The sequence below is a fragment of the Canis lupus genome, chromosome 6, assembly GCF_011100685.1.
Source record: "Canis lupus familiaris isolate Mischka breed German Shepherd chromosome 6, alternate assembly UU_Cfam_GSD_1.0, whole genome shotgun sequence".
Taxonomy (NCBI): domain Eukaryota; kingdom Metazoa; phylum Chordata; class Mammalia; order Carnivora; family Canidae; genus Canis; species Canis lupus.
The window spans coordinates 26,391,429-26,415,604 of NC_049227.1; the positions used below are offsets into that span (position 1 = coordinate 26,391,429).

At 42.7% G+C, this 24,176-nt stretch overlaps 1 long non-coding RNA gene across 4 annotated transcripts in view; it reads right to left on the reverse strand.

Moving 5' to 3' along the window:
- Positions 1 to 481: 481 nt before the first annotated feature.
- LOC111096499 overlaps positions 482 to 24,176 on the reverse strand; it is a 34,249-nt gene continuing 10,554 nt past the window's right edge. For 2 of the 4 annotated variants that reach the window (XR_005360366.1, XR_005360364.1), the window contains exons 6-7: positions 1,928 to 2,012; positions 482 to 879 (exon numbers count right to left, since the gene is read on the reverse strand). This is a non-coding gene — a long non-coding RNA (uncharacterized LOC111096499). Of the gene's footprint in view, positions 880 to 1,918; positions 2,013 to 24,176 lie in introns of all 4 variants that reach the window. The other 2 variants (XR_005360365.1, XR_005360367.1) reach the window with 2 other exon arrangements.

Sequence of the window (24,176 nt, forward strand, 5' to 3'; positions counted from 1 at the left end):
AAATGAATGGATAAATAAAATGTGGCTAATCCATACCATGGAATATTATTCACCCATAAAAAGAACTGAAGTACTGATCCATACAACAGAGTGGTTAATCTCAAAAACATGTTAAGAGGCCAGACACATGTGGGAGGACTTCGTTTGTATGAAGTGTTCAGAATAGCCAAACCCACGAGACAGAACATAGATGAGTGATTGCCAGGTGTGAGCTAGAGGGGATAATGGGAAGGATTGCTTCCCCGGTACCCGAGTCTCCTTTTGGTGATGAAAATGTCTTAGAACTAGAGAGGGATGATGCTTGGAAAACATGAATGGCCCTAATGCCGCTGAGTTGTACGCTTTACAGTGGTTCACTAATGTGAATTTCACATCAGTTAGAAAAAAGCCTTGCCCTCAAAAGACTTTGCATCCTATTGGGAGTCGCTGAAAATAAAGAATATGTCACATGAGTTGAAGTCATGTAGGAGAGACAGACAAGTCAAGAAGTCATTTTATTCTAGTATAGGCAGTGTCCTGGCAGACACATGCTAAGCGAAGGAAGACATTCCAGATAACAATACTGTGCTGCAGAAGTTTCCAGCAGGCTCAGCTGGCATCCTAGTGTTGAGCCCCAGACCTAGCTAATGGCTACATGGCCTTGGGCAAGTCATGTATCTATGTATCTTTATTCATTTATTTTCATGAAATACATCGAATCTGCAGGGATGCTGGATGCTTCTGAGTCATTCTGTTCTATCTGCAGGTGTCCGTCTTCTCTATCCATTTTCAAAGTCTTACATGCTATTTTAACCAGTCACAATTGGACAACTGTGTTGAGTGATGTTCCTCTGGGGACTCGGAGTGCACTCGGGTTTCTAAGTAGTAGGGCCTTCTTACCTGCAGGATATAAAGAGAGAAAATAGGAGGGAGATTTACTTGAGATTCTCACCTTCCTGATTTCTGCTGCTTTATGGGAGTCGGGGGCATTGGTTTGAGTGACCTGACCAGGAATCTCGAGCCACAGAGTAGACACTCAGAAGCCAATAAATAATCTTGGTCAGGATCCTCTGGAATGCCAACTCCCAATATTTAGTGACTCTGATGATATGGAAGCCTGTCCCCTACCCACCCTGGTGTTTATTCCTGGTTTATTCCAGGGGATCAAGGTGACACAATAAACAGTGGCTGCTTCTGGGGAAATTTTGTGGCTATTGGGGACACAGAGGTAGTTTATATTTACATACAAACAATATAAATTATATATAAATTTAATAAGGGCCCACCCTTTTTTAAAAAAGATTTTATTTAGGATCCCTGGGTGGCTCAGCGGTTTGGCGCCTGCCTTTGGCCCAGGGTGCGATCCTGTAGTCCCGGGATCGACTCCCACATCATGCTCCCGGCATGGAGCCTGCTTCTCCCTCCTCCTGTGTCTCTGCCTCTCTCTATATATAGATATAGATATAGAGATATAGATATCTATATCTATATATAGATCTATATATAGAGAGAGATATAGATCTATATAGAGAGAGATCTATATATAGAGAGAGATATCATAAATAAAATAATAAATAAATAAATAAATCTTTTTTTAAAAAGATTTTATTTATTTATTTTACAGAGAGAAAGAGAGAGCAAGAGAGCGAAAGCATAGGGAGAGCTCCACCCCAGGATGCTGAGATCATGACCTGAGTTCAGTTAACTGACTGAGCCACACAGATGCCCCTAATTAGGGCCTATCCTAATGATTTCATTTTACTTAATTACCTCTTAAAAGGCCCTCTCTCCAAATACCATCACATTCTAAGGCACTAGGGGTTAGGGCTTCAACATATGAATTTTGAAGGGACATAATTCAGCCCACAGTACTCTTTAACATACATAAGCATCTGGTATTATAGAGTCCTCCGCCAACTCAAAAAGATTTCTGACTCACCCTCCTCACCTCTTTCTGGTCCTGAGTCAGTCAGACAGTCTGGTCCCTGAATACAGCTGTCCCCAGAAAGTGACCATCAACTCTTGGCTGCTTCCTGAGTAACAATCAGAATGAAAGGGGGAGTGGCTTGACTTATTTTGAAAATTCAGAATTCCATCTTGACCATTTCTGTGCTATTGGTAGCCCAGACTATCCCTTCCTAGAGTGTAGTCTGAGTTCTCTGGAGAAACAGAAACAATAGGAAATAGAAATCCTATATGTATAATTATGAAAGCTAAGAATTCTAAGATGTTGTAGGCAAGCTGGAGACCCAGAAGACCTGATGGTATAAGTTCCATTCCAAGTCCAAAGGGAGGAGAAGACTGGTGTCCCAGCTTGAAGACAGTCAAGCAGAGAGAAAGAATTCTTACTTGCTTAGTCATTTATTCTATTAAGATCTTCAGTGGGTTGGATGAGGCCCACCCACACTGGGGCAAGCCATCAGCTTCACTCATTCTACTGCTTCAGATGTTCAAATCATCTGGAAACACCTGAGACACACACGGAATAATGTTTGACCAAATGTCTGGGCCCTTTGGGGCCCAGTCGGTTGACACATAAAATCAACCATCATAGGGTAGAAACCTGGCCAAAGAGAGCCAAAAAGAATCCAACTTCATTCTACCTCAGCCACCCGGACTCTCTTTTTGGATTAACATGGTCCTAGATCACAAAGAGAATGAACATTTCACTGGGTCCCCTGCTCGCTGAGTCCCCCTTGAGTAGCACCCTAAAGTGGGGCCTGTGGTGGTTCTCTAATAAGTTTTATAAAAATGCCCTAGTCCCCGCGCCAGCCTTTCAGACAAGAGGGCTTTGTGTGAGCAGGAGATGATTTGAAAAGGTGAAGTCACTGGAATGGACACACTGATTTTGTGGCCGTTGAGGAAGAGCAAAGGGAAATGCCCTCATTTCCAAGCTGCCGCAAATGCCTTAGATCTGTCTACTGGGTTAACCACCCCTCCCCCGCCTCCCCCTCCAGGAGAAGCCTTTGATAATGATTTCATGAGCACTGTTCTCTTTAACCTTACTGAGAAATCTGTTGGGAACACCAGGCTTGGCCCCAGCTCCTGTGCCTCCCACACAAAACACCTGTCAACCTCTTTCCAATTCCATTCCCACAGTCACTGCTCAGTCATTTGTGGGGGGGCGGGGGGAGGGGTGTGAGGATGGTGCAGGGAGAAATGCCCCAGCTGGTGGCCTGACAGACAGCACAGGACTCACTGCTCTCTGGTTATTCCTCAACAATTCAAACTGTATTGGTGCCTTTGGGTCTACTCACTGGCCAGGAGATGTCTGAGACAGTGTCATCCTCTACCCTCTGACTGGTGTAGGTTCCATGTGGGACAATTGTGGGAGGCCCCAACAATTGTAAGCAATGCTCTCTTTCCACAAGGGTCATGTGCACTTCTTGTGTGGAAGCCAGGCATTAATTTGTCTCTCTCCTGAAAACACCATGACTTACACCATAGGGGTGGTCATAAGATATCTTCAGGTGTTAAGGAAGTATCACAAGTAGATCCTGTAGCCTCCATAGATCAGCAGAGATCTCTCCCAAATGAGGTACCCTACCACTCCCAGAGCCATAGCTGGCTCCTTCTTTTTCACACCCTGTGGGCAGTTATCCCTGCAATGGAAGTCATCCAATTAGAACAGGTGGTATAAAACTTGTCCCTGACTTTAGCTGGTGATCAAATGATACCACCTCATCCTTGGAAGACTTTCAGGTCAGCCTCAACTCACTGGCCAGAGTTGTTATGGATGATGTAAGTGCCCTAGGCTTCCTTTCTGCAGGCCACAGGGGGATCTGCGCAATTGCTAGTACATCCTGCTATATCTGGATCAATGCCTTGGGCCAAGAGGAAAGGTCAGTACAAAAATTTAAGGAGAAAGCCACCTGGCTTTCCAAGGTAGATCCAGATGGTTTATGGGATTTGTTCAGCTAGCTGAGTCCAGGACCAGGGGTGGGAGGATTGCCAAGGCCAATACTTTTGCTTAGAGTCCTGTGAACAGTAACCTTAATTAAATGTTGTTGAGGCAAAGTAAATAGATTTGGTTCTACCTTCTGTGGGTCAGATGAATCAAAATGGCCAATGGAATGGCATACTCATGGGAGAATTTGCCAAAAGCCATGACAGTGTAGAAATAACAGGCGTTGTTAGGAGACAATTCTCTATGCGTCTCAGGTGTTTCTGCTTGCTTTATGAACAGAGCTTTTCCACATTGTAAGATGGTATAGCAAACAGCCCTGGAAGATAGAGATAGTATCTCCTTCCAAAACAAAGGACAAATTTGTTTACTGTCCAATGTAGAATCCTAATGTCTCCCTCTGGGCAAAAGCCAGGCAGTTTTATTTGGGGCCTAAACTTAAGCTTCTTTTTCTGTAATGCATCCCATTACATGCAGGCATCCCTTGTTCCTTTTGCCCTGCCCTTTGGATATGGGGCTCGGGAAACTGGCACAAATGCTGGTACACCAGTCATTGCTCTTGCAGTGAATACTTGTCTTTTGGTCTCTGATGTAGGAGACTTGTGCTATCTGCTAGCATTCATGAAGATGTGGCAGGCTATCTTATTCTTTATTTTTATTTTTAAGATTTTGTTATTTCAGAAAGAGCGAAAGTGAGAGTGGATAGAGAAGCAGATGAGGAGGGAGAGAGAGAGGGGGAAAGAATTTCAAGCAGACTCTGTGCTGAGCACAGAGCCCAAATGGGGGTTCAGTCTCATGACCCTGACATCATAACCTAAGCTGAAACCAAGAGTTGGACACTCAACCGACTGAGCCACCCAGGTGCCCCCCTTTTTTAAAGATTTAATTTTTATTGAGAGAGAGAGAGAAGAGAGAGCACATGAGTAGGAGGTGGGGCAGAGGGAAAGAATCCCTGACTGCGGAGCCTCCTGTGGGTGAGGCTCAATCTCCACCTCAGGACCCTGAGATCATGACCTGAGCCAAAATCAAGAGTCCGCTGCTTAAGCAAATGAGCCACCCAGGCGCCCCTGGCAGGCCATCTTATTAACTTGCATGTAGAAGAAGATCTCAGACCCTCCAAAGTTCTTGACAAACCCACCTAGAATGTTTTTATTGAGAATCTATTTCCTAAGTACTTCTGTAAATGTTGTGTCTACAGAAATGAACACAGCAAAGTCTCTATCTTCATGAAGCTTATATTCCAATGGGACAGAATGTGGGAGGGTAAATTAGGGCATCCTTTATGCAGAGCAGTTTGGCAAAGCATACTTAAAACCTTAAACACGGGGTGCCTAGGTAGCTCAGTGGGTTAAGTGTCTGCCTTTGGCTCAGGTCATGATCTCAGGGTCCTGGGATCAAGCCTCATATTGGGCTCCCTGCTCAGCAGCAAGTCTGCTTCTTCCTCTCCCTTTGCCCCTCCCCCCTGCTCATTCTCTCTCTCTCTCTCTCTCTCTCTCTTTCAAAGAAATAAATAAAATCTTAAAAAAAAATAAAACCTTAAAAATGTGCCTACTTCTTGAGACTTTTTTTTTTAAAGATTTTATTTATTTATTCATAGAGACAGAGAGGGAGAGAGGCAGAGACACAGGCAGAGGGAGAAGCAGGCATCATACAGAGAGCCTGACGTGGGACTTGATCCAGGGTCTCCAGGATCAAGCCCTGGGCTGCAGGCGGCGCTAAACCGCTGCGCCACCAGGGCTGCCCACTTCTTGAGATTTTATAAGGTTTCATCTCAAATGAATTCTTATAAGAATTCATCATGGCAAAAAAATAAAATAAAAAAGAATTCATCATGGCTCAGGCAGTGGGGCATGTGACTCTTAATCTTGGGGTTGTGAGTTTGAGATTACCTGAAAGTAAAATCTTCAAAAAATATTCATCCCAGGACGCCTGGGTGGCTCAGTGGTTGAGCGTCTGCCTTTGGCTCAGGTTGTGATCCTGGGGTCCTGGGATCGAGTCCCACATCTGGCTCCATGTAAGGAGCTTGCATCTCCCTCTGCCTGTGTCTCTGCCTCTCCCTGTGTCCCTCATGAATAAAATAATAAAATCTTTAAAAAACAAAACAAAAACAAAACAAAGATTAATAAGCTGAAGAAAGCTTCTGGGAAAACTTTTGCCTTGTGAAATCAGGCCCTGTCCCTTTCTGCTTCCTATTAGTTCCTACTGGCAATACAGATATAGGGCTGCAAGTGGAGCAGCCATGTCACAATCATGGAAATTTATTCATGAAGGCAAATCCAGCATGCTGAAGATGGCAGAAAGGAAAGAGGAAAGGCCTGGGTTAGCATTATTATTGAATACTTCCCCAGGCATGGGCCACCTGCCTGCTTTCAGACTCCCTGTTTGAAAAGAAACAAACCAAAAAAAAAAAAAAAAAAGAAAAGAAACAAACCAACCAGAAATGGCTATTTGACTAAGCCACACAGGTATATCGGAAGATCAGTTCCAATTATTTCCTGCCCTGTATTAGAATTATCCATCTATATTAGCCTCATGGAGGGTGTCCCTCCCCATGTCTTGACTTTGGTCTTCGTCATGTGATTTGCATTGTATAATGGGATATTGACTGATGAAATGTAAGCAGGGCCTTAAAATATATATGCTTGTGAAGCTTGTGTTCCCTTTTGCTTTCGCCATCTCCATGAAAAGAACATGCCTTGAGAAACCTATGGGTCTCAGAAGGAGATGTGGGAAACAGGACTTAAATTCATGGCCTGGCACTAACCCAACCTACAATAGTCACCTTCAGTCAATCCACACATGTATGAGTCAGAAAAAAATGTTGGCTATCATATGCCACAGAGATTTGGGTATTGTTTGTTTTCCAGCAATAGCTAATGAATACATCCATTATAGTCACATATCGTTACTTGTACTCAAAAGCATTCTTAACAAATATAAACAAGTTAACACACGAAGAGTGCCTGGTACCTATTAGATATTTAATAAACATCAATCACTTTCTTTTTACCCTCCCACACAGGATCATTTCTGGAAAAGGAGGATATTTCTTTGAGTGTTAGTTGGCCTTTGGTTTTAGTGTATGGCTCTTTCAATGGATTTTCACCTGGGATTCAATCATTCCCATTGGGTCTATCTTTCCACTATAACATTATTCCAGACTTCAAGGAAGAAATTAAAACCAGCCCTCAGAAGCATGGGCTATGGACATAAAATTGAAAGAACTGAGGTTTCTTGGCATGGGATTAATAATTATAACCAAAAGATCTATGGAAAGTATCAGCATACTGACTTTGTGCTCAGTCATAAGAAATAGTAACTTAAATCACTCTGTGAACTTTCCCTTTATTTTATTTTATTTGTACATTTTATGTGTGTGCTGAGGCTATAATACAAGGCAACTGCTGTGTAATGGTCTCTTGCTGCTAGTAAATGCTCAGGCCAAGCCACAGAGATTGTTTGCATAGCAGGAGACATTGATCTCATGACACTGTCCAATTACAGTGACTGTGTGTATTATTCTGAGCCACTGAGGGGCTCAAGTGCATTTGACTTCAGAGTTCTGTTCTTGGGCAGCTGCCCTTTCAGGAGCTCAGGGGACAGAGCTGTTGGCTGTGTAAAGTGAACTGCTAAATCAAGAGCAGGCTACCGCCTGGACTTGCCACTTAGTATGCTCCAAGACCATCAACGTCCGCATAACCCAGGAATAGGTTAGAAATGCAGAATCTGAGGTCCAGCCCCAGACCTAATGACTCAGAATCTGCATTTTTAACAAGATCTCCAGATGAGTCTTTTTTCAGTTTAAAAAAAAATTGAGAGGGATCCCTGGGTGGCTCAGCGGTCAGGGGGCGCCTGCCTTCGGCCCAGGGCATGATCCTGGAGTCCCAGGATCAAGTCCCACGTCAGGCTCCCTGCATGGAGCCTGCTTCTCCCTCTGCCTATGTCTCTGCCTCTCCCTCTGTGTGTTTCTCATGAATAAATAAATTAAAAATCTTTTTAAAAATTGAGATATAATTTGCATACTGTACATTCACCTTTTTAAAATGTACAGTTCTGTGGTTTTTAGCTTATTCACAAAGACGTGCATCCATCACTGTCTAATTCCAGAACATTTTCATTAGCCCAAAACAAACACATCCTCATTAGTAATCATTCCCCATTGCCCCCTCGCCCAGCCCCTGGCAACTACTAGTCTACTTCCCATTTCTATAGAGTTGCCTTTTTTTGGACACATCACATACGTAGAATTTAGCAGCCTAGGGCCTTTTGTGTCCAGCTTCTCTTCCTTTTTTTTTTTTTTTTTTAAGATTTTATTTATTCATGAGAGACACACAGAGAGTCAGAGACACAGGCAGAGGGAGAAGCAGGATCCCCGCAAGGAGCCCCATGCAGTACTTGATCCCGGATTCCGGGATCACGACCTGAGCCAAAGGCAGATGCTCAAGGGCGTCCCTGGTTTTTCTTCCTTAACAAAATGTTTCAAGTTTCATTCATACTATAGCATGTGTCAGTACTTCATTCTTTTTTATGGATGAATATTATTTTGTTGTATGGATATATCACATTTCATTTGCCTATTAATCAGTTGATGAACATTGGACTTGTTCCATATTTGGCTATTATTAATAATGCTGCAATGAACAGGTAAGTACAAGTTTTTATGTGGGCATATATACCCATTTCTCTTGGGTATATACATGTAGGAATTTGCTGGGTCAAATGGTAACTCTATGTTCACCCTTTAGCGGAACTGTTCCTAAACTGGTGACACCATTTTGCAATCTCATCAGCAGTGTTTGAGGGTTTCAATTTCTCCATATCTTCATCAACACGTGTTATTGTCCTACTTTGTTGTTGTTAATTATGGTAAGATATATATTAACTAACCATTTGAGGGGTGTCTGGGTGGCTCAATTGGTTAAGTGTCTGCTTTTGGCTCAGGTCATCATCCCAGGATCCTGGGATGGAGCCCTGCATTGGGCTCCCCGCTTGACAGGGAGCCTGCTTCTCCCTCTCCTTCTGCCTGCTGCTCCCCCTGCTTGTGTTCTCTCTCTGTAAAATAAATGAATAAAATCATTTTTAAAACATTGACCATTTGAACCATTTTTAAGTGGATAGTTCAGTGGCATTAATATTCATATTGTTGTGCGACCCTCACTACCATCCATCTCTAGATGTCTTTTTTGTTGTTGTTGTTGTTGTTGTTGAAGATTTTATTTATTTATTCATGAGAGACACAGAAAGAGAAAGGCAGAGACAGGCAGAAGGAGAAGCAGGCCCCATGCAGGGAGCCCGACGTGGGATTCGATCCCAGGTCTCCAGGATCACACCCTGGGCCGAAGGCAGGCGCCAAACCGCTGAGCCACCCAGGGATCCCCTACATTTAGATCTTTAATTCACTTTATTTTAATTTGCATATGGTGCTAAATTAAGACCAACTTGATTCTTTTGCATGGGAATATTCAGTTTTCAGAACCAGTGTAGTTTCAAGTACTTTGTTCTTTTTTTTTTTCAAGTACTCTATTCTTATCTTTTACCTTTGCCCCTCACCCTTCACAGCTTTTCCTCCTATGCATCCCACTCTTTTACTATCTTCATACTCTCTCTCTTGTTTTTTTTTCTTAAGATTGTATTTGTTTATTCGTGTCTCTCACAGAGAGACACACAGAGACACAGGCAGAGGGAGAAGCAGGCCCCAGGCAGGGAGCCTGATGTGGGACTGGATCCCAGAGCCCCGGGATGGCACCCTGAGCAAAAGGCAGATGCTCAACCACTGAGCCACGCAAGCGTCCCCCTTTTTTTATTTTTAAGAAAGCTCAAGCCCAGTGTGGGGCTTGAACTCACAACCCCAAGATCAAGATTACATGTCTACCAACTGAACCACCAGGCACCCATCTTCTTCATACTCTTAAAAAACAAAAGTCAATCAAGTAAACATGAAAGAGCAAACTGGTATCATTCAATCATTCATGAATCCAGCAGCATCCCCACAAACAAATAGGAAGAAGGTCCAATGAGTCATACAAAATGGGAGGTTCTTATAGGCGAAGAGGGCAGAAAAGCTAAGTTTTCTAACAAAGAATGAATTGGCAGGCAAGGTCATCTTCTTTAGGGGAAAGGGGGCTTCCACCAAGCAAATTACCTCACTAGCACTAACCAGTTGATTTCATGTTGATGGTTGAAGGTTACATTCCTGGGTGAGGCTGAAGTTGCAATTAAGTTAGATATTAAATCTTGGTTTGCTGACATGGGGCTTTGCACAAATGAGTCCATTTCGGGCCTATTGTCTCTCTCTTTTTTTTTTTCCTTCTTTAACAATACCACTGATTAAAATGAATTGTAATTGCCTATTTACTTATCTGTCTCCTCCACTAAACTACAATCTCAGTGAAGGGAAGAACCATGTATTTCTTGTCCTCCCCTGCAACCCTCCATTCTATCTCCAGCACTTGTCATAGAGTAGATAATCAGAAAATATGTACCAGTGTGGGATATAATAAAAAATATATATTTTTTTAAGATTATATTTATTTATTCATGATAAACACACAAGAGAGAGAAAGAGAGGCAGAGACAGAGGCAGAGGGAAAAGGAGGCTCCACGCAGGGATCCCGATGTGGGACTCAATCCCAGGACCCCGGGATCACTCCCTGAGCCAAAGGCAGACACTCAACCGCTGAGCCACCCAGGCGTCCCAATAAAAATTATATTTGATCTTTGTCTCTGGTTCCTGGCACAGAGCTCCAAATTCTCTTGTAGTCTCCAGAGTGATGGGAGCATCCTTTGTTATTCCTAACAAGCCCCTTTCATCAAGTCTGAGTTTATGCTAATAAAGTGATTATGGGTGGGACCCTTCAATAGCCTCAGGATGGGGCAGGTTGCCACAAAGACCAAGCTTGTGCTTAAAGGTGGAAATTTTCAGCCCCCCTGCTGACCTACAGGGAGGGAAGAGGAGCAGGGAGCTAGAGATCAAGCTGTGTAAAAACACTGGAACATGCAGTGGTGGTGAGATAGGTGAACTTTTGAGTTGGTGAACATATCAAGATGCTGGGAGGGTGGCACACCTGAGGAGAGCATGGACACTCCATGCACTTCTCCTTCCATACTTTGCCTGTGCATCTCTTCTACCGGTCTGTTCCTGACTTTTATCCTTTGTAATAAATTAATATAAATAAGTGACACATATTCCTGAATTCTCTAAAACATCTAGCAAATTATTAAACTTGAGGAGGAAGTTGTAAGAACCCCTGAATTTGTAGGCAGTTGGTCAGAAGTTGTGGGTGAACCGGGACTTGTGCCTGGTGTCTAAAGTGGGGGCAGGGGCGCCCGGGTGGTGCAGTTGGTTCAGTGTCTGACTCTAGATTTCCACTCAGGTCATGATTTTATGCTCATAATTTCAGGGTCATGAGATAGAGCCCCATGTCAGGCTCCGTGCTGAGTGGGGAGTCTGCTTCTCTCCCTCTCTCTTTGCCCCTCCCCCCGCTTTCTCTCTTGCTAAAATAAATAAATAAATCTTTTAAAAATAAATAAATAGAGGCAGCTGGGTGGCTCAGTCAGTTAAGCCTCTGCCTTCAGCTCAGGTACATGATCCCAGGGTCTTGGGATCGAGTGCTCAGTGGGGAGCCTGCTTCTCCATCTTCCTCTACCTCTTCCCCAGTTTGTGTTCTCTCTCTCTCTCTCTCTCTTGCTCACCCTCTTAAATAAATAAATAAAATCTTTAAAAATAAATAAATAGAGTGGGGGCAGTCCTGAGGCACTTGGCTGGCTTAGTTTGTGGAGTGTGTGACTCTTGATCCCAGGGTTGTAGGCTTGAGTCCCATCTTGGGTGTAGAGATTATTTAAAAATAACATCTTAAAAAAAAGTGGGAAAAAAAAAAGTGGGGGCAATCTTATGGGGACATAGCTTTTTAACTTGTGGGATCTGACACTAACTCCAGGTAGCATTAGAACTGAATTGTTGGACAGCCAGTTGGTGTTGGAGAATCAGAGAACTGCTGGAAAAAACTTCATGCAGCCAGATATATGGCAGGTGTCCAGTGAATAGCAACTATTTTTATAATCATTATTACCAGCCCCCTACTCCAGCCTTTTCCAACTCACACAGAGATATGAGTATTTTCCATTAGTGTTTCCTTCTGTATAGAATGTAAGCTAATTTAGACATCTATGTTTCTGATTAATGAGCTAGAGATAATGCTTAAATCTGGTGCTAGATCTCAAGATGGCTCTTTGAACTTTTCTGAAATTGTCTACTTTAACACCTTTGGAAGGAAAATGCATCCAGAATGATAACATCAAAGTAAAGAACTTCATATCCATTTAGTGATCAAAAAAAAAATAAAGGATAAAAACACATCTTGAGATTAAAGCAGTCTTCTGAATATGAGAGAGAGAGGCAGGGGATGGTAAGGGGGCATTTGCAGTTAATTGAATTGAATATTTCCTTTTCATCCTTGGCTGCTAAGATTAATGTTGGTTTTGAAGGCAGGATACAGTGGCTGGGAGAAAATTCAGCATGAAGTTTGCTGGAAACAATTACAGAAACTGTAGAGATATCAACTTGGAGACCTTTGGTGTGTGGGACTAGCAGGGCAGAGATTTCATTCAACTCAAGACTGGATTAAGTCCTTTGGGAACCTTAAATCCTTTATTTTATTTTTTTTCTTAAACCCTTAAAATATTGCAGCCTATAATGCCTTCTTACCTTTCTGATAAGGGACGAATCATCTAAGAAGTGTTCTTACCCCCAGACAGCCTGAATCCTATTAAGCCTATAGAACTAACTCCCAAAAAAAAAAAAAAAAAAGAACTAACTCCCAGTTTGTCCAAAGGACAGGCAAGAGAGTTAACACCTGATTCTTTGAAAAGTTAATATTATTCATTTCAGAAAGCTCCTTGTTAGTGTAAAGAAACACTGCTGATGCCTGGGTGGCTCAGCAGTTTAGCTTCGCCTTCGGCCCAGGGCCTGATCCTGGAGCCCTGGGATTGAGTCCCACATCAAGCTCCCTGCATGGAGCCTGCTTCTCCCTGCTGCCTGTGTCTCTGCCTCTTTCTCTCTCTCTGTCTCTCATGAATAAATAAATAAAATCTTTAAGAAAAGAAACACTGCTGATTTTTCTATGTTGGTTTTCTATCCTCCAACTTTAATGAATTTGTAGTTCTAATCTGTGTGTGTATATGTATGTATGTGCAGGGTTTTCTTCCTATAGCATCAGGTCATCTGAAAACAGAGATAATTTTACTTCTTCCTTTCCATTTAGATGTCTTTTATTTCTTTTTCATGTCTATGCTCTGGCTAGAACTTGCAGTACTGTTTGAATAGGAATGGTGAGAGTAGGTATTCTTATTTTATTCCTGCTCTTAGAAGAAAAGTTTTAGTTTTTTACCAATGACTAAGATGTTACCTGTGGGCTGTTCCTATGTGGTCTTTATTGTGTCAGAGTAAATTCCTTAAATATCTAATTTGTTCAGATTTTTTTTTAAGATTTTATTTATTTATTCATGAGAGACACACAGATAGAGAGGCAGAGACACAGAGGAGAAGCTGGCTCCATGCAGGAAGCCCAATGTGGGACTCGATCCCGGGACTTCAGGATCACTCCTTGGGCCTGAAGGCAGGAACCAAACCACTGAGCCACCCAGGGATCCCCAGATATGTTTTATCATGAAAAGATATATTGAATTTTATCAGATGCTTTTTCTGCATCAATTGAGATGATCATGTGATTTTTATCCTTCATTCTATAATTGTGGTGTTATCTCACTGATTGGTTTGGGTGTGTTAAACTAATCCTTATATCCCAGGGATAAATCCATCTTGTCAAGGTGTATGATTCTTATAATGTGGGTTTTTTTAAGATTTTGTTTACTGGGGCACCTGGGTGGCTCAGGGGTTGAGCGTTTGCCTTCGGCTCAGGGCATGATCCCAGGGTTCTGGGGTCGAGTCCCACATCAGGCTCCCCACAGGGAGCCTGCTTCTCCCTCTGCCTATGTCTCTGCCTCTCTCTCTCAAAATTTTATTTTAATAAAAAAATATTAAAATAAGATTTTGTTTATTCATGAGAGATACAGAGAGAGTGGCAGAGACACAGGAAAAGGGAAAAGCAGGCTCCCCTAGGGAAGCCCGATGCAGGACTTGATCCCAGGCCCCTGGGATCACAACCTGAGCCAAAGACAGATACTCAACTACTGAGCTACCCAAGTGCCCCTCTTATAATGTGTTGTTGAATTCAATTTGCTAATACCATGATGAGGAGTTTAGCACCTAAATTCATCAGGGATATTGGCCTATAGTTTTCTTATCATAGCTTTGTCCAAAAAAAAAAAAAAAAAATCTTTGTCCGGCTTTGATATCACAGTGATGCTGGCCTCATAAAATGAGTTTGGGAGTGTTCCCTCTTCTATTTTTTGGAAGGGTTTAAAAAGGATTGATATCAATTCTATAACATAGATGAACTTGAAGGACATTATGCTAAGTGAAATAAGCCAGATACAGAAGAACAAATACTAAAGGTTTCCACTCATATCGGGAATCTAAAAGAGTCAAACTCAGAAGCAGGGTGGAATGGTGGTTTCCAGGGGCTAGAAAGAAGGGGAATCCAGGAGGTTGTTGATCTAAGGGAACAGAGTTTCAGGACATGCAAGACAGAAAAGTCCTAGAAATCTACTGTACAGCATGTAGTGCTCATACATATAGTTAATGATACCGTATTCTTAAAAATTTGTTAAGAGGGTTGATCTTATGTTAAATATTTTTATCACTAAGTCGGGTCACCTGGGTGGCATAGTCAGTCAGTTAAGCATGGGATTCTTGGTTTTGGCTCTGGTTGTGATCTCAGGGTCATGAGATCAAGCCCCAAATTGGGCTCTGCACTCAGCAAGGAATCTGCTTAAGATTCTCTCTCCCTCTGCCCCTCTGGCTTATGTGCTCTCTCTGTGTCTGTCTGTCTCTGTCTCTGTCTCTGTCTCTGTCTCTTTAAAATAAATAAATCTTGGGACACCCAGGTGGTTCAGTGGTTGAGCAACTGCCTTTGGCCCAGAGTGTGATCCTGGAGTCCCAGGATCAGGTCCCACATCAGGCTCCCTGCATGGAGCCTGCTTCTTTTTCTGTCTGTCTGTCTGTCTCTCTCTCTCTGTCTTTCATGAATGAATAAATAAATAAGTAACATCTTTTAAAAAATAAAATAACATTAAATAAAATTAAAAATCTTTAAAAAATATTATTTTCACCGAATAAAAGGAGAGAGAAAACTTTTAGAAGCAATGGTCATGGTTACGTCACTGTTAACTGTGACAGTTTCACAGATGTAAACTTAACTTCAAACTAAAGATACATACATTAAATATGTACAGCCTTTTTTGTATCAAAAAAAAGTCCATGTCATTGAGAAAGTAAGTAGATCAGTGGTTGCCAGGGGCTGGGAGGAGGAAAACAGGAAGTTAATGTGTAACAGATGCCAAGTTTCAGTTCTGTGAGATGAAAAGTTCTGGAGATGGAGGGTGGTGATAGCTGCACAATAATGTGAAGAACTTAACGCTGTTCAACTGTACACTTAAAAATGGTTAAAATGGCAAATCTTATGTGTGCTTTTTACATTTTTTTACATTAATATGAAAAAGGGAAAGATGGAAAGAGATTAGAGGAGTGTTCTGGATAAAAAGAAATTCAAGAGACCATAATACCTGGCACACTTGAGTTTTAACGGCATCCTGGTTTGAGAAAATGAAGTAGTCTCAAAGGTATTCTAAAGACAACTGGGGAGATTCAGATGTGGACTGCATAGGAGACACAGTCCAGAATTATCATTAATTCCCTTGTGCTGGATAGTGCCCAGAGATCGTGTAGGAGAATGTCTTTATTCCTATAACACACATGCTGACGTATTTACGGATCAAGTGTCCACAATGCCTGCAATTTCCTTTCAGTTGGGTCTCAAAAATGAAGAATTAAGTCCAATAAAAACAAAAATAAATAAATAACAGAGAGCAAAAAATGACGAATGTTAACAATTGTTCAATCCAGGTGGAAGGTGCATGGCTACTCATTGTATCCTCTTCCTGAATTTTAGAGGTCTCTGAAAGTTTTCATAAGAGGATGATAGGATAAGATGATTATGATTCCTCTTCGTCCTTAGGCAGTTCAAGATAGAAACAAAAGCAACAGCAAGATGGTGGGAGGAGGGATGAATAGTTGAAGCATGGGGGATTTTTTGGGGGCGGTGAAACTATTCTGTGCAATACTGAAAGGGTGTGTACATGACATTTTTTGCATTTGTTAAAACCCATAGAACTGCACACCACAAGGAGTGAAACATAATATAAATAACTAACTTTAGTTAACAATAACATGCCAATTTTGGCTCCTCAACTTTAACAAAGGTACCACACCAATATAAGTTGTTAGTAACAGAGGACATTTAAGGGAAGAGAGAATTATTGAGCAGAATGTACAGAGCAGAGAGTACAATTTTTCTCTAAACCTGCTCTTTAGTGTAAAGCTGCTCTGAAAAATAAAGTCTAGGGACACCCAGGTGGCTCAGCAGTTGGGTGCCTGCCTTCGGCTGGGGTCGTGATCCAGGGATGGGGTCCTACATTGGGCTCCTCATGAGGGAGCCTGCTTCTCCCTCTGCCTATGTCTCTGCTTCTCTCTCTCAGTCTGTGTCTCTCATGAATAAATAAGTAAATATTAAAGAAAAAAAAAGTCTAGGGATACCTGGCTGGCTCAGTCAGAAGAGCACATGACTCTGTTTTTAATTTTAATTTAATATTTTTTATTTTTAAAGATTTTTTTAAATTTATTTATTCATGAGAGACACAGAGAGAGAGGCAGAGACATAGCAGAGGAAGAAGCAGGCTCCCCACGAGGAGCCCGATGTGGGTCTCTATCCCAGGATCATGACCTAAGGCAGATGCTCAATGGCTGAGCCATTCAGGCATCCTGAGTACACAACTCTTGATCTCGGGGCTGTGAGTTTGAGCCCCATATTGGGTATAGAGATTACTTTAATAAACTTAAAAAGGAAGAAAGACAAGACAAGAAAAGAAAGACTATCAATTAAAACAACAACCATAATACAGTTAATCTTGAAAAATAAAGATAAAGAAATCAAGAAGAAAAACAAAGGTGTAATAATAATAATCCTAAAAGGTAGTAGTCAGAAATGCATGTGCTAGGGTACTATACAATAATAAAATATGGACCACAAGTGTGGCTCTGACCTTCACAGAAACCAGGCAAAGAGGGAAACACATGAAAAACATTTACTTAATAGAGGGTAAGAGGTTTTTTTGGAAGGAAGGGAAGAAATAGGAAAGAAGTCTCTCCCATGGGTCCAAAAAAATCTAATAAAAGGTTCTATTATTGTTCATCCTTGATATTCCTAAAATGTACTCAAAACCAAGCTTCGTATGTCAATTATTACAAATAATATTGGGAACATAATAATGGAGAGGAAGCCCTCTGGATAGCAAAAGGAGTGTAAGGAAGTGCACAAAATTTTCCTTTCTTCTATTTTCTCAGAATAACAACTTCACATTGCTTTGATCCAACTATCAAATATCACATTCTTTGGGGGGGGGGTTCCCCTCTTTGGCTCTTGGTCCTAAACTCAGTTGGGTAATCCAGCCCCAATACAGCTCTTTCCTTTAGCAAACATTCACTCAGCAAATATTGACATTTTGATATTTGTCAAGTGCCAGGCATTAGATTTGGTTCCGAGAGCACAAAGGTGAAAAACAAAAATTCCTGCCTTCAAGGAATTGATATACCGCAGGGAAAGAAGGGGACTAACCAGCAAATCTCACTGTATTGTAATAAGCCCAGAATGATCTGGTGTCAGGATGACTGTGGCAGCAGCAAGGCAGCTCACTATTGAGAAAGTGAGTCATCAGAGCTTGAAAAAGAGGAGCCACCTGCCAAGGCAAGGGGAGGGAGAGGCACCGGTGCAGCGGTCAGGGCAGGCAGTGCTACGGACTATACCGGAGTTGAAGCTGGAACAGTGGGCAGGGACCAGGTCTGGGGGCTCCAGAAAGCCTCTTTCTAGAGTTCAGACTTTCACATGATGGTGACTGGGAGGCTGCTATGCAGAGAAGTCTCCTAGGCAGAAGTAGGTTGTTTGGGAAAATGTCCCCTGGCTATTTTGGAGGAGCCCAAACTGAAGGTAGCTAGACCAGTTCTGAGCTATTGCTGCACTGAAGAAATCACCCAGGAATGGAGCCAGAGGAAGGGGCGGATTCACTGGGCATTCTGGAATAGAACCAATAGGACTTATAGATGGATTATATGCTGGGGAGAGTGAGAGGGAGGAGAGGTAGGCTGACTCCTACACTCCAGGCAGGGCCCTGCGGTGATACTGGGTGTGGAAACCAGGTGAAGAGCTGCAAAAGGAACAGAGGAGGTAACCTGTAGGTCTGGGACACCTTGAGTCCCAGGGGACTTGTGGGTTCCAGGTAGACATGGTGAGCTGGCCACTGTGGGCAGGTGTGATGTTCTAGAGAGACCGTGGCTGGGCTAAGAGCAGAGAGTGTGCTGTGGGCCCAAGTGTCCCAGCAGGGGTCTGTGGAAGGACCACACGGGGGGCCCCCCCTCAGCAATAAGTGTTCACACCATCAATGGTCTGTGTGCCCGCCCGGACCTGCCCAGAGGATGGAGGTTGTGAAAATAAACAAAGACTATCCAAAGGAGAACAAACCAATGCTATTTACTCAGAGCTGGCTATGGCAAGGGAATTGGCCACCATTATTTGTGTTTTGGCAGAGTCTCAAAGGCAGACAGAGGAGTGGGAAAGCTTTATTGTTAAAAAAAAAAAAAAGTAGGGGGAGGGGGCACTTGGCTGGTTCAGTTGGTAGAGCAATCGACTCTTGATCTCAGGGTTGTGAGTTTAAATCCCACATTGGGGGCAGCCTGAGTGGCTCAGCGGTTTAGCGCTGCTTTCAGCCCAGGGGGTGATCCTGGAGACCCAGGATCGAGCCCCATGTCAGACTCTCTTCGTGGAGCCTGCTTCTCCTCTGCCTGTGTCTGTGCTTCTCTCTCTCTCTCTCTCTCTGTGTCTCTCATGAATAAATAAATAAAATCTTTAAAAAAAAAAAATCCCACTTTGGGTGTGAAACCTATTCAAAAGATGAAAGTGAAAAAATTATTAAAACTTTATTAAAAATAAATAAATAATGGGACTCCTGGGTGGCTCAGCGGTTGAGCATCTGCCTTTAGCTCAGGGCCTGATCCTCAGGCCTGGGGATCAAGTTACACATCGGGCTCCCTGCATGGAGCTGCCTCTCCCTCTGCCTGTGTCTCTGCCTCTCTCTCTGTGTCTCTCATAAATAAATAAATAAAATCTTAATAAATAAATAAATAAATAAATAAATAAATAAATAAATAAATAAGGGATCCAGGTGTGTTCCCATTGGAGGCTGTTGGCATGATGACTTCAGAAGTGGGCTAACTTAAAAAAAAAAAAAAAAGTGGGCTAACTAGAAGCAGAGCATCTTATGGGATTGGTGAGTCTTTCTCAACATTCGGCTTTCTCTGGTTGGTTCTGAGATAGAAGCAGGGACAAAACTCAAGGAAGCCGTCAGTTACTAATCAAATCCTGGCCTTTTGGGGCCAATTGTTACAGGAACTGTTGTTTGGTTCCCAAGCTGGTTACTATAGAAAATGGGTTGGTTTCCAGAGCTGCAGACTGAGGGTCAGAGTTCTATTTTTATATAAGGTCTGGCCATTGTCTGCTCATCTATTCAGTCTAACAAGTTTTAACAGAATCTACTATCTCCAGCTCTGGCCCTCAAGGAGGGTCCAAGAAGGTGAGACAAGCATGAAGCAGGCACATGAATCCATTATCAAGACCCTTCCATCCAGGTCTCAGTCCTTTCACTGTCCTTTTCAACTGGTTCGTTTTTTTTTTCTTTTCTTTTCTTTTTTTAAGATTATTTATTTATTTATTTATTTATTATTCATGAGAGACACAGAGAGAGTGTCAGAGACACAGGCAGAGGGAGAAGCAGGCTCCATGCAGCCCGACGCGGGACTCGATCCCAGGTCTCCAGGATCAGGCCCTGGGCTGAAGGCAGCGCTAAACTGCTGAGCCACCCAGGGTGCCCTGGTTCATTTTGTTCAAAGAAACACAGCAAGATCTCAAAGGATCTTCATACTAGAACTCTGGCAGGTTTTCAAAGAAAAATGTGTACATAAATGTTCATCACTGAGCTGTTTGTAAGAGCTCCAAAGTGGAAGCAACCCAGATGTCCATGAGTAGATGAATGAATAAGCAAAATGTGGTATATCCATACAATTAAATATTATTCAGCCTCTGCAAAGGAGTGAAGTGCTGATCAAGAAGACAACCTTGAAAACATTATGCTTAGTGAAAGAAGCCAGACACAAAATACCATATACTCCACTTAAATGAACCTTCCAGAACAGGCAAATTCCTAGATATAGAAAGCAGATTAGCTATTGCCAGGGGCTGGAGTGAAGTGGAAGCATGGAAATTGACTGCTTAATGGGTACCAGGTTTCTTTTGGGGATAATAAAAAAGTTCTGGAACGAGGTAGTGGTAATGACTGTACTACATTGTGAAAGTCCTTCATGCCACACAATCATACATTGTAGGGGCGCCTGGTGGCTCAGTGGTTGAGCATCTGCATCTGGCTCAGGTCATGATCCCTGGGTCCTGGGATCAAGTCCTGCATCAGGCTCCCCAGCAGGGAGCCTGCTTCTCCTTCTGCCTATGTCTCTGCCTCTATCTCCCTGTCTCTCTCATGAATGAATGAATAAATAAATAAATAACATTTTTTATTATTTTTTATTTTATTTATTTTTTTTAAATTTTATTTATTTATGATAGTCACAGAGAGAGAGAGAGAGACAGACAGACAGACAGACAGGCAGAGGGAGAAGCAGGCTCCATGCACCGGGAGCCTGACGTGGGATTCGATCCCGGGTCTCCAGGATCGTGCCCTGGGCCAAAGGCAGGCGCCAAACCGCTGCACCACCCAGGGATCCCAACATTTTTTTTTTTAAATCATACTCTTTAAAATGGTTAAAATGGCAAATGCAGTTCTGTGTATTTTATATGCAGGGTCAGTTCTGGAGATTTAATTAGATTAAAAATATTTACAGCCAAATATTTTATTTGGTCAACTTTGATCAAGCAGAAGAAAGTTAAATTTTTTAATGAAATATCAGTTCCTGGATAATTAATGAATTTCAAATATAAAAATCACAGTGATATCGTAGAAAAGACAGCTTTCGCTCAGTATGGACAGTTCACTTTCTCAACAAACTCAATTATTATTTATGCCGAATGGGTTATGATTTCTAAGGCTTTTATGTGATAACAAAGCCAATAGTTAATAATGATGAGTAAAAAGGTGATTGTGTATTTGATAAATATCACAGTGTTCACATTTAACAGATATCTTATGTAGAACAATAACTCAGTTTGAATAACTGCAAAATGACTTTAATGACATAATAATGTAATCACTTTAAGGCAATAGCAATGAACATTTTTTCTTTTGAGTCAAATGATTCTACTTCTTTGTCGTTTTTTTTGAGAGAGAGAGAGAACGCATGTGTAAGCAGGGAGCCGGGGGTGAGGGGCAGAGGGAAGGAGAGAGAGAATCTTTAGCAGACTCCACACTGAGAGTGGAGCCTAAGGCAAGGCTTGATCTCATGACCCCGAGATTATGACCTGCGCTGAAACCCAGAGGTAGATGCTTAACTGACTGAGTCACCCAGGCACCCCTGGGTTTTTGTTGTTGTTGTTGTTGTTGTTATTCATGGAAAAACCCTATCAATCTCACAAAGTGATTCCCAGTCTCACTTTCCTATTGGTACAATTTATCCTTCACTTTCTGGGCACTCAGTTGTGGGCTGTACATAGCCACGTAGTTTACATTATCACAGTTCCCTTGACAGGTAGGATTTCTTTTCTGGATTTTACAGAGAGGTGATGTCCTTTGCCCAAATTCTCTCTGATAGTTAGCTTTCTTTAATCCTAATCCTATTCTTTCTCTCTCTTTTTTAGAGATTTATTTATTTTAGAGAGAGCATGCATGAGCAGGGGGAGGGGCAGAGGGAGAGGGAGAGAGGGAATCCTCAAGCAGACTCCCCCCTGAGCATGGAACCTGCTGCAGGGACCCTGCGATCATAATCTGAGCAAAAATCAAGAGTCATCTGCTTAACCGATGGATCCATCCAGGTGCCCCAATCCTAGTCTCTTAATCAACAAATTTACTCCGGAAAGGGATAGATAGTAAATATTTTAAGGCTTTGCAGCCCATGTGGTCTCTGTTGCAGCTACTTAACTGCCTGGTAGCACAAAACTAGCTGCAGACAACACACAAAGAAGCATCATATTCCGAGCTGTGATAAGAGCACCAAAATTCTATTAATTTTCTATGTATTATGCAATATCATTCTTTCACCTTTTTTTCCAAGCAATTTCAAAATGTAAAAACCATTCTTGGCTTGCAGACCACACAAAAATAGACAGCAAACCAGATATGGACCAACAGCTATGGTTTGCTGACCCCTGCTCCTGATCTCTGCAAGGTCCCCAAATCCAGCATGTACAGTGGACAGCGAGATGATTAAGGTGAATGCAACGGGCCAGGCGGTACATTCGTGGTTAGTGGAAACTGTGACTAACAGAGGAGCCCAGGACTTCCTAAGGGAAGCTCTCCATCAGCTCTTAACTCTCATGCCCTGTGTGCATACAATGCATTATTGCCCATCCTCACAGGTTCTCAAAGGACAGAAACTAGAAATTCATGTTTGTATTTACAATCTCTCACTTGTAATATTTTTTAAATATTTTATTTATTTATTTTTAAAAGATTTTATTTATTTATTCATGAGAGACACACTCACAGGGGGGGGGGGGTGCAGAGACACAGGCAGAGGGAGAAGCAGGCTCCATGCAGGGAGCCCGATGTAGGACTCGATCCCAGGACTCCAGGATCAGGCCCTGGGCTGAAGGCAGCACTAAACTGCTGAGCCACCCGGGCTGCCCAAGATTTTATTTGAGGGAGAGACAGCACGAGCAGTGGGGAGGAGGAGAGGGGGAGGAAGGAATAGGCCCCTGTTGAGCAGGGAGCCTGACATGGGACTCGATCCCAGGACCCTGAGATCATGTACTGAGCCCCAGGCAGATGTTTAACCCACTGAGCATTTAGGCGCCCTCTCTGTTGCAATATTAGCAGTGTTCAAATTACTGAACGAGGGGTTCCCAGGCTCAGTTGGTCGGGTGGTGGGCTCTTGGTTTCTGCTCTGGTCATGGTCTCAGAGGCCTGGGATCAGGCCCTGCATGGGGCTCTGTGCTCAGCCCAGGGTCTGTTTGAGATACTCCCCTTCTCTCTCTCTCTCTCCATCAGCCCCTCCCACCCCAAAACAAGTGAATACCTTTAAATTTTTTCCTTAAATTTCTGAAAGAAAATACTGCCTATCAAAAATAAAATCTATGATATTCCAAGCACATCTTGAATCAGACATGGCCCACAGGTCCCCTTGTCTGCAACCTCCTTACTCTGGTTGCATGGGTTCTCGACTCTGGCTATTCTTGGGAATCACTTTGGACTAAAAAAAGCCTCGGAGAAATCACTTTGGACTAAAAAAAGCCCTACCCCCAGAGATCAGATTTACATGGTCTGCAGTGGAGCATCTGTATATTTTTAAAGTGCCCCAGTTGATTCTGAAGTGTAGCCACTACTCCCGGCTTCAGCCAATTACACATACTAATCCCCGGAGCCCCGTACAATACACACCGAAGGAGGGCAGACTTCAGTGGCTCTTGGTCCAAAAGTCAATTCATTTAACCTGTTCTGTGCTCGCCTCAAAGATGTTGCCTATAAATACTGTCATAAAGGACTGGAGTCTCTGGCTCATTAATCCTTCTACCTGTGAGAGAAAAGCACCTCTTCTTGTCAGGACCACTTGCCAGTGAAGTCAGAAGGCAGAGGGAACTAGCTTGGGGCAGATTTGGGAAATAGTCTGACAGCAGCTCTCTCTGCATGGTGCCCTAGTCCATTTAGGATCCTGGGGTACTTGAATCCTGGCCATAATCCAAAGAGCCCCACCCACAGATGGAGACCAGTTGCCTGGTTCAGGGGCCTTTGACAGCTTCCCTTCCTCTACCTTGGCTTCCATGGTCTGGTCCATTGTATCAGTCAGGGTTCAACTCAGAAACACTGTAGGTTATGGGATGAGAGATTTATTCTAGGAATTAGACTTTACAGAGCTGAAGGAGGAGCTGAGAAAGGGACCATCCAGGAAGGAAGCTAGAGGATCAAAGGA